The sequence below is a fragment of the Nyctereutes procyonoides genome, unplaced genomic scaffold (assembly GCF_905146905.1).
Source record: "Nyctereutes procyonoides isolate TBG_1078 unplaced genomic scaffold, NYPRO_anot_genome, whole genome shotgun sequence".
Classification (NCBI taxonomy): Eukaryota; Metazoa; Chordata; class Mammalia; order Carnivora; family Canidae; genus Nyctereutes; species Nyctereutes procyonoides.
In genome coordinates this window covers 16,249,508-16,261,766 of record NW_026575117.1, presented here as the reverse complement: position 1 = coordinate 16,261,766, position 12,259 = coordinate 16,249,508, and positions in this window count along the sequence as shown.

The following is a 12,259-nucleotide window of genomic DNA, read 5'->3' as shown; positions in this document are numbered from 1 at the left end:
ATATATATATATATTATATTATATATTATATTTTTTGGTGTGTGTGAAAACACTTCAAAATTAAAAGATGTACTTTTAAAATTGGTTGTGTATCTAATCTGCCCCAGGTTCAGTAAAAAAACAATTCTTTTTAAAAACAAAACAAAACAAAAACCAACAACAAAGTTTGTTCTCTGTATTTAAAAGGCTGTTGTTTGATTGTTTTGTCTTTTGCATTGTATAACAAGTGAGATCATGTGGTATGAGTCTTTCTTTGTCCGACTTATTTCACTTAGCATAGCTCTAGGTTCATCCATATTGTCACAGATAGAAGGATGTCATTCTTCTTTACAGTTGAGTAATATTCCATTATATACATATACCATATCTTCTTTATTTATCTATCAATGGACACTTGGGTTGCTTCCACATCTTACCTATTATAATTAATGCTGCAATAAACATACGGGTGTATGATATTCCCTTTTAAAATTAGTGTTTGTGTTTTCTTTGTGTAAATACTCACATTTATTATTTTCATTTTTAAAGATAGATATGAGAATCACATAAATTTGTGTTAGATTGGGAAATGAGTAGTGATACATAAAACCTCTTGCCAATAGTAAGAGATAGAAAGACTAACTGATCTTTATTCAAAACACGTGCTCACTTGGTCACTTCAAGTAGTAATGAGTCAGATGAATTTGCTATGCCTTGTTTATTCAAATATCCCCCAAATTTTCACATTTCACAAAAAGATTTTACTTTCAATTAGGAAATTAAGATTAAATGTGTCAAGGAAAATCAAGCAAAACAATATATAATTTGTACTGTTATAAAGAAATATATTGCTATTTTCAGGAAAAAAATGACCAAATTAATAAATATCACACAGTCTGGCACAAATAATGCTTTAGGGCAGCCCAGGTGGCTCAGCGGTTTATTGCTACCTCCAGCCCGGGGCCTGATCCTAGAGACCCAGGATCAAGTCCCACATCAGGCTCCCTGCATGTAGTCTGCTTCTCCCTCTGCCTGTGTCTCTGCCCCCACCCCTCTCCATCTCTGTGTCCCTCAAAGATAAATAGAATTTATAGACAAAAAACAAATAATGCTTTAATGTGAAATCTAGCTCATGTCTGTACAAGGAAAACAAATTAACTCTGCCTAATATTGATATATGGACTCCAAAAATTGTTTGTCATTGTGGTACCTAAATGCACATTGATAAAGAATTAGATAGTATGGAATAATGATAACATTTATAAGAATTTTATAAGAATCCTTATTATAGTAAGAAGTATTGTTAAATCTCAAATGCACATTATTGGGGGGGTGTTATGATAATCCCAGTTTTACGATGGAGGAAACCTGTCTTTAATAAATAAAATAACTAAAGTTGCCAACTAGTTTGAAATTTCAACTCTTGCCTCTGCTTCCTGTGTCTAACGATTTTTAAATACACTTAAGATTTTGAATTTATGTTCTGGAAATGGGTCATTTGTGTGAAAGGTAAAAAGAAAAAAAATTATAATAGATATGTAAGTTAAATGGCCATGTTAATATATCCAGTTTTTATTGTATTTCTAATCAACAGAATTTGTGTGTTAATAATGGCTAGTCAAGTTAAATATGATAGAGCCAAAGAATTTGTCAAAAATCATTGGCTTCATTCACAATTGTATAAACAATTTGTGGGATATTTTAAAGAAAATAAACCCAATTATAAAGTGTTAGTACACTGTTAGAGTTTAAGGTAGAAAATTAATGGAAAAATTCAAGGTTGCCTTTGCTTCAGTTTCCTATTATATAAGCAAAGAATTAGTGCCAAAGTTTTAATGGCATCAAGAACACATGTGAATGCATACAGCTACCTAACATCTCCCTTGTTATTCAGAGACACACCTGGATTTTTATGATAAATGAATCCTGTATAGATTTGGAATTTTTTAGGTCAAAAAGGCATGAAGCTGGCAATAACTGCCTTTTAAGTAATTGAGCTGAGAAAAGTGAGAGAGTTCATATTACTACATAAGATTCTCTGTTATTATCTCATAGTGAATAATATGCTGCACTGCAGTTACATATTTTATGTTCTATTTCTTATTTATAATTGTTCATTCTTTGAGATTTTAGTGCTGCTGAATGGGCCTTGTCCTACAGAACCAATAATCTCATTTAGTTGATTAGCATTAGAGCACTAAGTATATATTTCTGTGAATATGATTGGTCTGGATTTAATCTTTTGAATTATTGACACATCCTGTACTTCTATGGATTAACAGTTGATACTTAACCACATCTTTTTCTTAAATTTGGACAAATATAACCTCTTGCACAACAGTAAAGATCTCTAATCATAAGACTGATTTTTTTTTTAATTCCAAGTGTTCACTATTTACTGATACAATTATGTTGTCATTCTCCTGTATTGGAGGAATACAATCAAATTACTATAGTTTAGATTTAGATAGGACTCTTCTATAATAAAACAGTTCTAAACCTTGCGTAACTTTATGAATACTTTACTAACTTGTCCTGAATGGTTAAGGAAATAGACACTGGGGAGAAAAAAATTGGAAAGAAAAAAAATGAATATAAATCCAGATGCTATATCAAAATGTAGGTCATCAGTGAGTAAAGCAAGGATGAAGACATGGAATCCAGGAAATAGAGGAACTAACACAGAAAAGAGGTTAAAAAAAAATTTCAAGGATGACATTTGTGCAGAAAGTCTAGAGACCAAGCCAGCTAGAGTGAGGCAAGAAAACAGAGGCCCCTAAACAACTAAGGTAATCATCTAAGGTGAAATGATTTGGAAATATTTGTGATATGCCCATTTCTTACAAGGAGTCTGGGAATGTACTGACAGAGCATTAGCTCCCCATTCTCCAGGGTGGCACCACACCTACTAATAGCCTGTCTTTCTTCACTACAAAAGCTCAGTGTCAGTTTTTACTGGCTTCCTTTGTATCAGGTTGATGAACATTTGTTTGGTTTGGCTACATACCTACAGTTCTACTTTTATAAAGAATTAAAATACGGGATGCCTGGGTGGCTCAACAGTTTGGCACCTGCCTTTGGCCCAGGGTGTGATCCCGGAGTCCCAGGATGGAGTCCTGCATCAGGTTCCCTGCACGGAGCCTGCTTCTCCCTCTGCTTGTGTCTCTGCCTCTCTTGCTCTCTGTGTCTCTCATGAATAAATAAATAAAATCTTTAAAAAAAAAGAATTTAAAAAATAATGCTGGTGACAACTAATACCTTCTGCCATAGAAATCTGTTTTTAAAGTTTATCACATCCTATTAACTATTTTTAATAGACTTTATTTTATAGAGCAGTTTTAAGTTCCCTGAAAAATTGAGAGGAAGGTACAGAGAGTTCCCATATATCCTCTGCTCTCATACATGCATAATGTCTTTATTAACAGTATCCCTCACCAGAGTAATACGTCTATTAAAATTGATGAATCTATAATGACACATCATTGTCACAGAAAGATCATAGTTTACCTTGTGGTTCACTCTTGGGGTTGTACATTGTATACTTTTGAGCAAATGTATAATGACATGTATCATGTAATGGCGTGCCAATGTACAAAAGTCAATTGCTTTCCATATCCATCAGCAATGAACAAGTGGAATTTGAAATTAAAAATATACCATTTATATTATGATATTTTAAAAAAAGATTTTCTTTATTTGGGAGAGAAGGAGATACAGAACATGAACAAGGTAAATGGGTAGAGGGAGAGGCTGACTCCCTGCTGAGCAGGGAGCCCTACACTCCTGGGACCTGAGCTGAAGGCAGAGGCTTAATGGATTGAACCACCCAGGCATCTCTACTTTAGCATCTTAATACTAGGGAAATACTTAGGCATAAATCTCTCTTTTTTTTCCCCTTAGGCATAAATCTCTAACAAAGTGTATATAAGACCTATATGAAAAAACTACAAAACTCTGAAAAAAATAAAAGAACTAAATAAATGAAGAGATATTCCACATTCATAGTTAGACTCAGTATAATCAAGATGTCCATCCTTCCTAACTAGATCAGTAGGTTTGACAGTTTCCATCAGAATCCTAGCAAGTTATTCTGTGGATGCCCACAAGCCCATTCTATAGTTTACTGAGAGGCAAAAAAGGAAAACAAAAGGGAAGAAAATGAGAATAGCCAACACAATATTGAAGGACAGGTACAAAGTTAAAGGAATGACACTGTCACATTAAGACTTAACTATAAAACTACAGTAACCAAGACAGTGTGGTGTTGGTAAAAGAAGTGTTGAATGCATCAAAGGGGCAAAACAGAGCCACCTAAATACAGTCAACTGATATTTGACAAGGGAGCAAAGTCAATACAATAGAGAAAAGATCACCTTTTTGGACAAATGGTGTTTGAACAAGTGGACATCCACGTGCAAATAAATAAATAAATAAAATAATTAATAATTTAATAATATTTATAATAATTTAATGATATTATAAATAAATAAATAAAAATTAATCCAGACACAGACCTTACACCTTTCACAAAAACTAACTCAAAACTGATCATAGATCTAAATGTATAGCACAAATCGATAAAACTCCTAGAAGATAACATAGGATAAAATTATTAATTACTATTGTTTTAAGCTTTCACAATTTTTATTAAATCCTAATCTAATATAACAGTACCTGATTTTTTATAGACATCATCCCATGGTGAACAAGTTTAATAAGTGAAAGCAAATCAGACATCCAAGTCATTATTCTCTGCAGACTAAGCAATAAGGTAACTACACAGAACACTACAGGTAACGACATACACTTACTTGCTCAGTTTTCATACAAGCCATGTTTATCAAACTATATCTCCTAATATTTAATACAGTAGAATTAGTGATTTTAGTTATCATGTATTTTAATTACAAGTACCTTATTGAGATAACTAACATTTTGACAGTTTCACTGACTTTCCAAATTAGTATAATATATTCAAGAAAAAGAGCAAAAAATGAAATGGAAATGGAACATGACAAGTTACTAAAGGAAGACAATGTAAAGAAAAAAGGGGGGAAGGGAAATATCACTGGAAATACCAACAAGTCTAGACATTGGGCTGGAAGAAAAGAGATCAACTATGGTTTTCACAAGTCAGAGTTTATAAATTCAATGCAATACAAATCCTTTTGAATGTAAAAGCCAAGGTGAAACTAACAGGTCTATTAACTGTTACTTTTGGCCTTAAACAGTACCAATTCTTTTGAAAAAAGGCCACAACAGTTAAGATTGTATTACTTGATTTTATTTTACACTAGGTGGTGGGCACAAAGCAATCCTCCTTAATCAAGTTGACAATTAGCTTCACTCAGAACACTTTTAATAATGCACATAAAAAAAAAGTATTCATCTTACAAATTGTTCTGCAATCCAAATATACAATAGCTTGGAAAACAACGTTTAGAAAACAAAAGCCAATGAAAAAAAGACAGATTAAAACAACTAGAACAGTACAGGTTTTATATGGCTCTGATTTCACAGTTTTCTTACTGCATCATCAATGTCAGAAATCTGTTCCTTCAGCTGGCTCCATTGCTCAAGATTTAAAGAAATACCTCTTCTTCCAGGTTTCATTTCACCTTCTGGATCCATCCAATATTCTCTAATATCATTTAGGACTTTCCCTTTAAAATCCCGAACACTGACGTACCTCATTTTCCCAATCTGAAACATGTTAATAACAGAACTTTAAAACATTTATAATATTGTCTTAGAAAGCTGTTTACTATTTTAAAAAACTCCTTTTTCCAAAAATGTGTATTATTTTAAATTTTAACAATTATTAGAAAATCTGGAATTAACCCATTTATATTAAACGCTTATCCCTTCCCCTATAGGATAAACGCTTATCCCTTCCCCTATAGGATAAATCTTTAGAAATTTTATTAGTGATGTGAAAAATAGCATTTTAAGCTCTTAATACACATTAATAAACAGCATCCCAGAGAGGCTCGTCTTTCTTTTCTCACCAGTGGTGTGTATTCCAGTTACTATACTAACATAATAACTGAGGATTCACTCCTTTGCTTCTTACTTTTTTCTTCCACTTCTTTCTTTCTGTTTTCTTTCTTTTTTGCCTTTCTGCCTACCCGTTGATCCATCTATATGAGACAAAACAATATAGCTGTCTATACTTTTATTGTATTTAATCATTATTTTGATCATATATCATTCACAAATTTTTGTGCTTTCCTATTTATACACTTTTGACTACTTTCATAAGAAACTTAATTTGGAGATAGCCTGCATTCCTTCCAGGTTTCTAGTGTGTGACATTTGCCTTAAGTTTCATTCTCTTTTATAGTTTATCTCCACCAACCTCCTATATATTTCATGGTCTCATTTTGCCACCTGGATACTGAACTGCCTGCAGCTGCATGCATCAGAGATGCCCAAAAATAAATAATTTGCTTTGGTAACAGAAGGTAATCAAAACGTGAGTCCATCAGAATGGGAAGATATGAGTGATTCTTAAATTTTTAGCTTGTGTTGTGATCACAAACTCTAGTGTTTCAAGCAGCGATGGAAGCCAGCAAAGGCCTGCTGGAGCAGCTGGGAAGTGTTAATTGGAGCTAATTGCTGATTGGAGATGGGCAATTACTAATTATTTTTACCTGTACAGATTCTCCTATTGACAAAAACTGCTAGGAAAGGTAAGCAGGAGGATACAATTTAATAGCCTCTTACAGAGAATCTTAGAACAGACAAAGCAAATGATCTGCAGCCATGGGATGAGAGAATGAAGACAAGAGTAAATGAGAGCACTCTCACTTAATGGTATATTAGCTGACTCTACAGTTATTGGTGCCTGTAGGGTACGCCTTTGTTTTACTGCACAAACTAGTTCCAGTTATGTGCTTACTAAAAGAAAATTACTTTCCCAATTTAAGAAAGAACATTTTAGAAAAGATGAAAGCTTTTAAACTGTATTGAAGAAAATACAGTTATGAAAAGAAAATTAGTGAAAACCTGATCAGAGAAAGGTATTTTTTTGTGATGTCATTTACAACATCTTTGGGAGAGAAACTAATTTCTACTAGCATGAGGAAGCAATTGTTCTTGTTCTTTGAGAAAACTATTTATATAATGACCAAGTGGATGGTCATTCAGGGATCTAATCATCTTACCTATATATGTTTTGTTTTATGTACAAGGTAATAATGCATATTTAAACATTTCCTGTGTCTATATAATGTCCCCTTAGAATTGGATTTTTGAACTAGCTGAGTCAGAGGGTTCTCCCCTTGTACAAGCTTGAAATAGAATGTTGGCTGATGTTCATTACTAAATTTTTTTAAATGACTTTTTTTTTTAATACTCAAGGAAACAATCATGTAGGGTGGTGAATTCTACAGAGACAGTTACAAATCAAGGGTTGGAAGGATGAAGTTACACATTGTAATTGGCAGTACAAAAAAATAGTGCTTAGAACGAGACCCAACAGGAGAGAAACTATCAAACAATGAATTGATGTTCTTCTTTTATGCAGCCACCTTCTTGTAAAGAGGCATACTTTTATGGCACTAGAAAGAAGCAGTAGTATATTTGGGGAAATTATTATAGAGACCCAGGGTAAAAATATGGGTGGGCAAATAAATGAGATTTGCTGTGGGGACCGTGATTTTGGAAAACAGTAAAAATAATGTTTTCTGTAAGAAAGAAGTCCATTTCATTTTGACCAATTGAAATATCTCTAGTTGGAGATATGTATATAGACAATGAAAAAGTATTCAATTGTGTGGAAAGGACAGGAAAGAATGATCAGATATTACTGTCAAATGCTTATCCTGAGAGAAAATTTTACAGAGAAATAAACATGCCATGAAGTGCTTTTTATAACATACATGAGAAAAAATTTTGAGAAAGAAAAAAGCAGCTAATACGTCTCCACCAATGTTATACTAACAGATCTTTAGTCATAACATAATCTCTAAAAATGAACACAGATTGTTGAATATTTCTCCTGAATGCACTTGACGTGTTGGAAATATAACTGCTTTATAGTTATGGGGGGATTACCTCAGAAAATATGATTTTATTTGAAACTGAAGGACAGTCCTTATATATTAAAAACTGAACATAATTGCATGAAGATAAATACATGTGAATGAACAGTTAGTTAAGGGTAAATTAATTACAAAACTTAAAATCTCTGTGGATATATATCAAAGATCATTTATAAAGTGTAGGAAATGGATATTATGTTTTACAACAATCCCAAGTAATTATAGAAGCAAAATTATAGTGATGATGGTGGTTTTGGTATTAATTTTCATTCAATTAATAGTACTGCATTCATTTCATTGTAATCTAGAATTCATCATATCCTTTAATATTCTCTTCAAATTGATTTTATAACTTTACTTTTATCCACAATATTCTGACATAAATGCATAATAGAGTGCATGTTTTCAATTTCTCCTAAAGAAAAAGTGGAGACTTTACCATGACTGGGAATTGCAATTCAGTAAGCCACAGTACTAGACCTTCTGCCTTTAACGGCAGGTGTTTTACTGATACTTATTTTTTAATTACTTGGCTTCATCCTTCCAACCCTTGATTTGCTCTTCCCTTTATTGGATAATTCTTTTGTTTTCCTCTAGCTATTGTCACTCTCTCCCCCAATTCTCCTTCACCAAATGTAATGGTCGCCTGCAATACATCTTAGCTACATCTAGAACTCTTTCCCAGCCCATTTTGACTGTGAACTAAGAACAAACTTTCCAAAACAAATAAACCCAGGTGTAATAATGTGTTTTCTAAAACAAAGATATTTCTTTAGGAGATATTTTGCTCCCAGCTAATTTTGTTTGTTTTTATTATTTCCAACCCTAGATAATGAACTCTTCAATGCTTTGTGAACTCCTTAATCAAAAGATTATACAAATAACTGATAAACTAATAGATCCTTTTTATGATGGAATTTTGGTTAACCTTCTTAATGAATCATCCCCTCCACTCTTCACAAAGTATGTGAATTAACTAATTCAATGTAAGTTGAATTAGGTCCTGTTTTAGTTAGAATTATTGAGGGCCTTTGGAGAAGGCAACTCATCATAATAGAGTTTGACAGCAAGATTAGTAAACAACTATACTTTAAACAAATTTATGTAGTTCTAAAAAAAGTAGATTCAAACCAAATAAAATGATACAGTACTATTCCAAAATTCTTTGAAAGAGAAGTCAGTTAAAGTGTAGTTATCAGACTGCAAATATATAGGTCAAGATTGGATTATAATAAATTTTGTCAAGTCATAAAAAAGTTTCCTGAAGCTGTCCTAAAAATCTATTTTCAAGAATAACTTTGGTATAACCAAATGTAATATTTGTTAATGTGATCATGGTAAATGGTACTGGCTCTTTGTAAGCTTTGAAAGATTAAAAAAAATTCCAATAAAATCAGTTAAATAGTTATTAGAGATGTTGACTTTCAATATTCTCATCAAGTATGTTAAACTATTAAACTACTATGCCTTAACTTATAGTATACTTTTGAGATTCATGGACATTTATGAAACACAGACATAATTTTCACATGGGCACAGACACAGGAGTATAAAAAAATCCCTTGGATTAGTTTGAAAAATAATAGATGATAAAATTGTTGAGCTATTTTCTTCAATTCATATTAATAGAATTTAATATGTTTTTATTTGCTGGAATTAAGAATATCTTATTAAAACGCCAATAATTCTACAACTGGTTTATTAATTTAAAATGTTACATAGGGATCCCTGGGTGGCTCAGCTGTTTAGCGCCTGCCTTTGGCCCAGGGCGTGATCTTGGAGACCCAGGATCGAGTCCCACATTGGGCTCCCTCCGTGGAGCCTACTTTCCCTATCTGTGTCTCTGCCTCTCCCTCTCTCTCTCTGTGTCTCTCATGAATAAATAAATAAAATCTTTAAAAATAATAAAATAAATAAAATGTTACATAAAAGTCAGATTTGAAAAACAAACAGCTTAAATATTTAATTTTTGGGGATCCTTGGTTGGCTCAGAGGTTTAGCGCCTGCGTTTGGCCTAGGGCACAATCCTGGAGTCCTGGGATTGAGTCCTATGTTAGGCTCCTGGCATGGAGCCTGCTTCACCCTCTGTGTCTCTGCCACTCTCTCTCTTTCTGTCTCTAATAAATAAATAAAATCATTAAAAAAAAAAAGAATACAACTTAAGCCTAACATAAGTCCAATATAAACAAATGACTAAATCATGATATTCCTCAAGAAGTTTATACAGAAAGAATTCCAGCTATGACTAAGAATTACAGCAGACTCTGGATCAATCCCTAATGCACTAAAAATAAAAATAAAGTACAAATGTTTATGATCAAAACAAGGCTAATGAACAGCATGAACATAAAAATATGTCATAGAGCAATAAAAATATTTTCCATTAAATAATAAATAATATTATTTCCAAAAAAATGTTTTCCATTAAATAATAAATTTCCATGAACTTAAACCTGACTTTCAAGATAAATTGCTAAAATCAAAAGATAAAATCACTTGGACACAACATGCTAGGAAAAGAAGAGATAAAGCCAACTTGACAAAGATAAGGAAAAAAAATTGTAGAGAAAAATAAAATGAACATTAAGGAAGTTTGTACCTGAAGATATTAAAACAACAAAAACAACAAATCCCCAAAGAATACATACAGGTTCAAGAGAATTGAGTGTAGTTAAACAAAAAATAACCAAGAGTTAAAGGAAGATCTTTTCAATAGATATATAAGCATCACAAAGGAGATCCAACATACTTAAAATTGCCCTCAGATGGAAAAAAAAAAAACAATAAAATCTCACGGAAATTCATGTAATTTGGTTAAGTTCAAATTGAAATGTAAGAACAAAATACAAACAGGATTTGGCAAGCTCCTTTATGGTGAAATTTTTTTTTTTTATGACAGTCACAGAGAGAGAGAGAGAGAGAGGCAGAGACACAGGCAGAGGGAGAAGCAGGCTCCATGCACCAGGAACCCGACATGGGATTCGATCCCGGGTCTCCAGGATCGGCCCTGGGCCAAAGGCAGGCGCCAAACCGCTGCGCCACCCAGGGATCCCCTTTATGGTGAATTTAAAATGTAAGAATAGGAATTTAAAATGCAAGGAGAGGAGGACTTGGCTGGCTCAGTTAGTAGAGCAAGTGACTCCTGATCTTGGTATCTTGAGTTCAAGTCCCACGTTGGGCTGTCAAAATTTAAATCTGGCAATTGCCTTTCAAAAGAAAAAGTCAAGTGTCAGACTGATACTACACAATAATATACCTATTTGCCTTACATTTTCTGAGCCTCAGATCTTTGTCACTGCCTTTGTAGGCAGACATTTCTCTGTGTGTTTGTTGTTATTATATAAAACTATTTTTTTGTTGTTTCAGTGTGGGAAAAATCTAATTCAAACCTACTTTATTGTTCATAAAATAACTAACAACCACTGTGCCTTTGCATATTTGGCATATAGCAACATGTTTAGTCTACACAACAATCTTATTAACTATTATTTTCACTTGATAATACACAGTTCAAAAACCACAAATTAATTTGTCAACAATCACACAGGTTTTATTTATTTATTTGTTTGTTTAAATAAATAAATATTTTATTTATTTATTCTTGAGAGACACACAGATATAGAGGCAGAGACATAGGCAGAGAGAGAAGCAGGCTCCATGCAGGGAGCCCATTGTGTGACATGATCCCAGGACTCCAGGATCATGCCCTGAGCCAAAGGCAGATGCTCAATCGCTGAGCCACCCAGGCATTCCAATCACACAGATTTTAATACACAAATTATAATCTAACACTGAGGTAAGTACTACAGAGTCTGTGCTCTGAACCACTCTGCTGTATTTTCAATCCACATGTTAGAGAATTCCTGTGAGCTGAATTGAGACATAGCTCTGGCAGATATTTAACCAATGTAATATGGATTTGTCCATCTTACAACTTTACTTTCTTCTATATTGGCTCTTTTTACCAGTAAAGCCTAGAATTTGGAGGCTTACATGATGTTCCGTCCTTGTGATAACAGAAAGAATATAACACTCTCTTTCAGAATAGTATTTATGGTCCAGAAAAGATTAAAAAGACACCCTTTGCTTACTTAGTCCCACTGCTTAGTTCTGTGTCCAGAGGTAGGAGCCTTTGGGCCAGGCCTGAGTTTTCAAGGGCCAAGTTTGTGAAATAAGCAGCATTTGAACCTGACACCTGACCAAGGTCAATACAGACAATACTGATCATTGTTCTC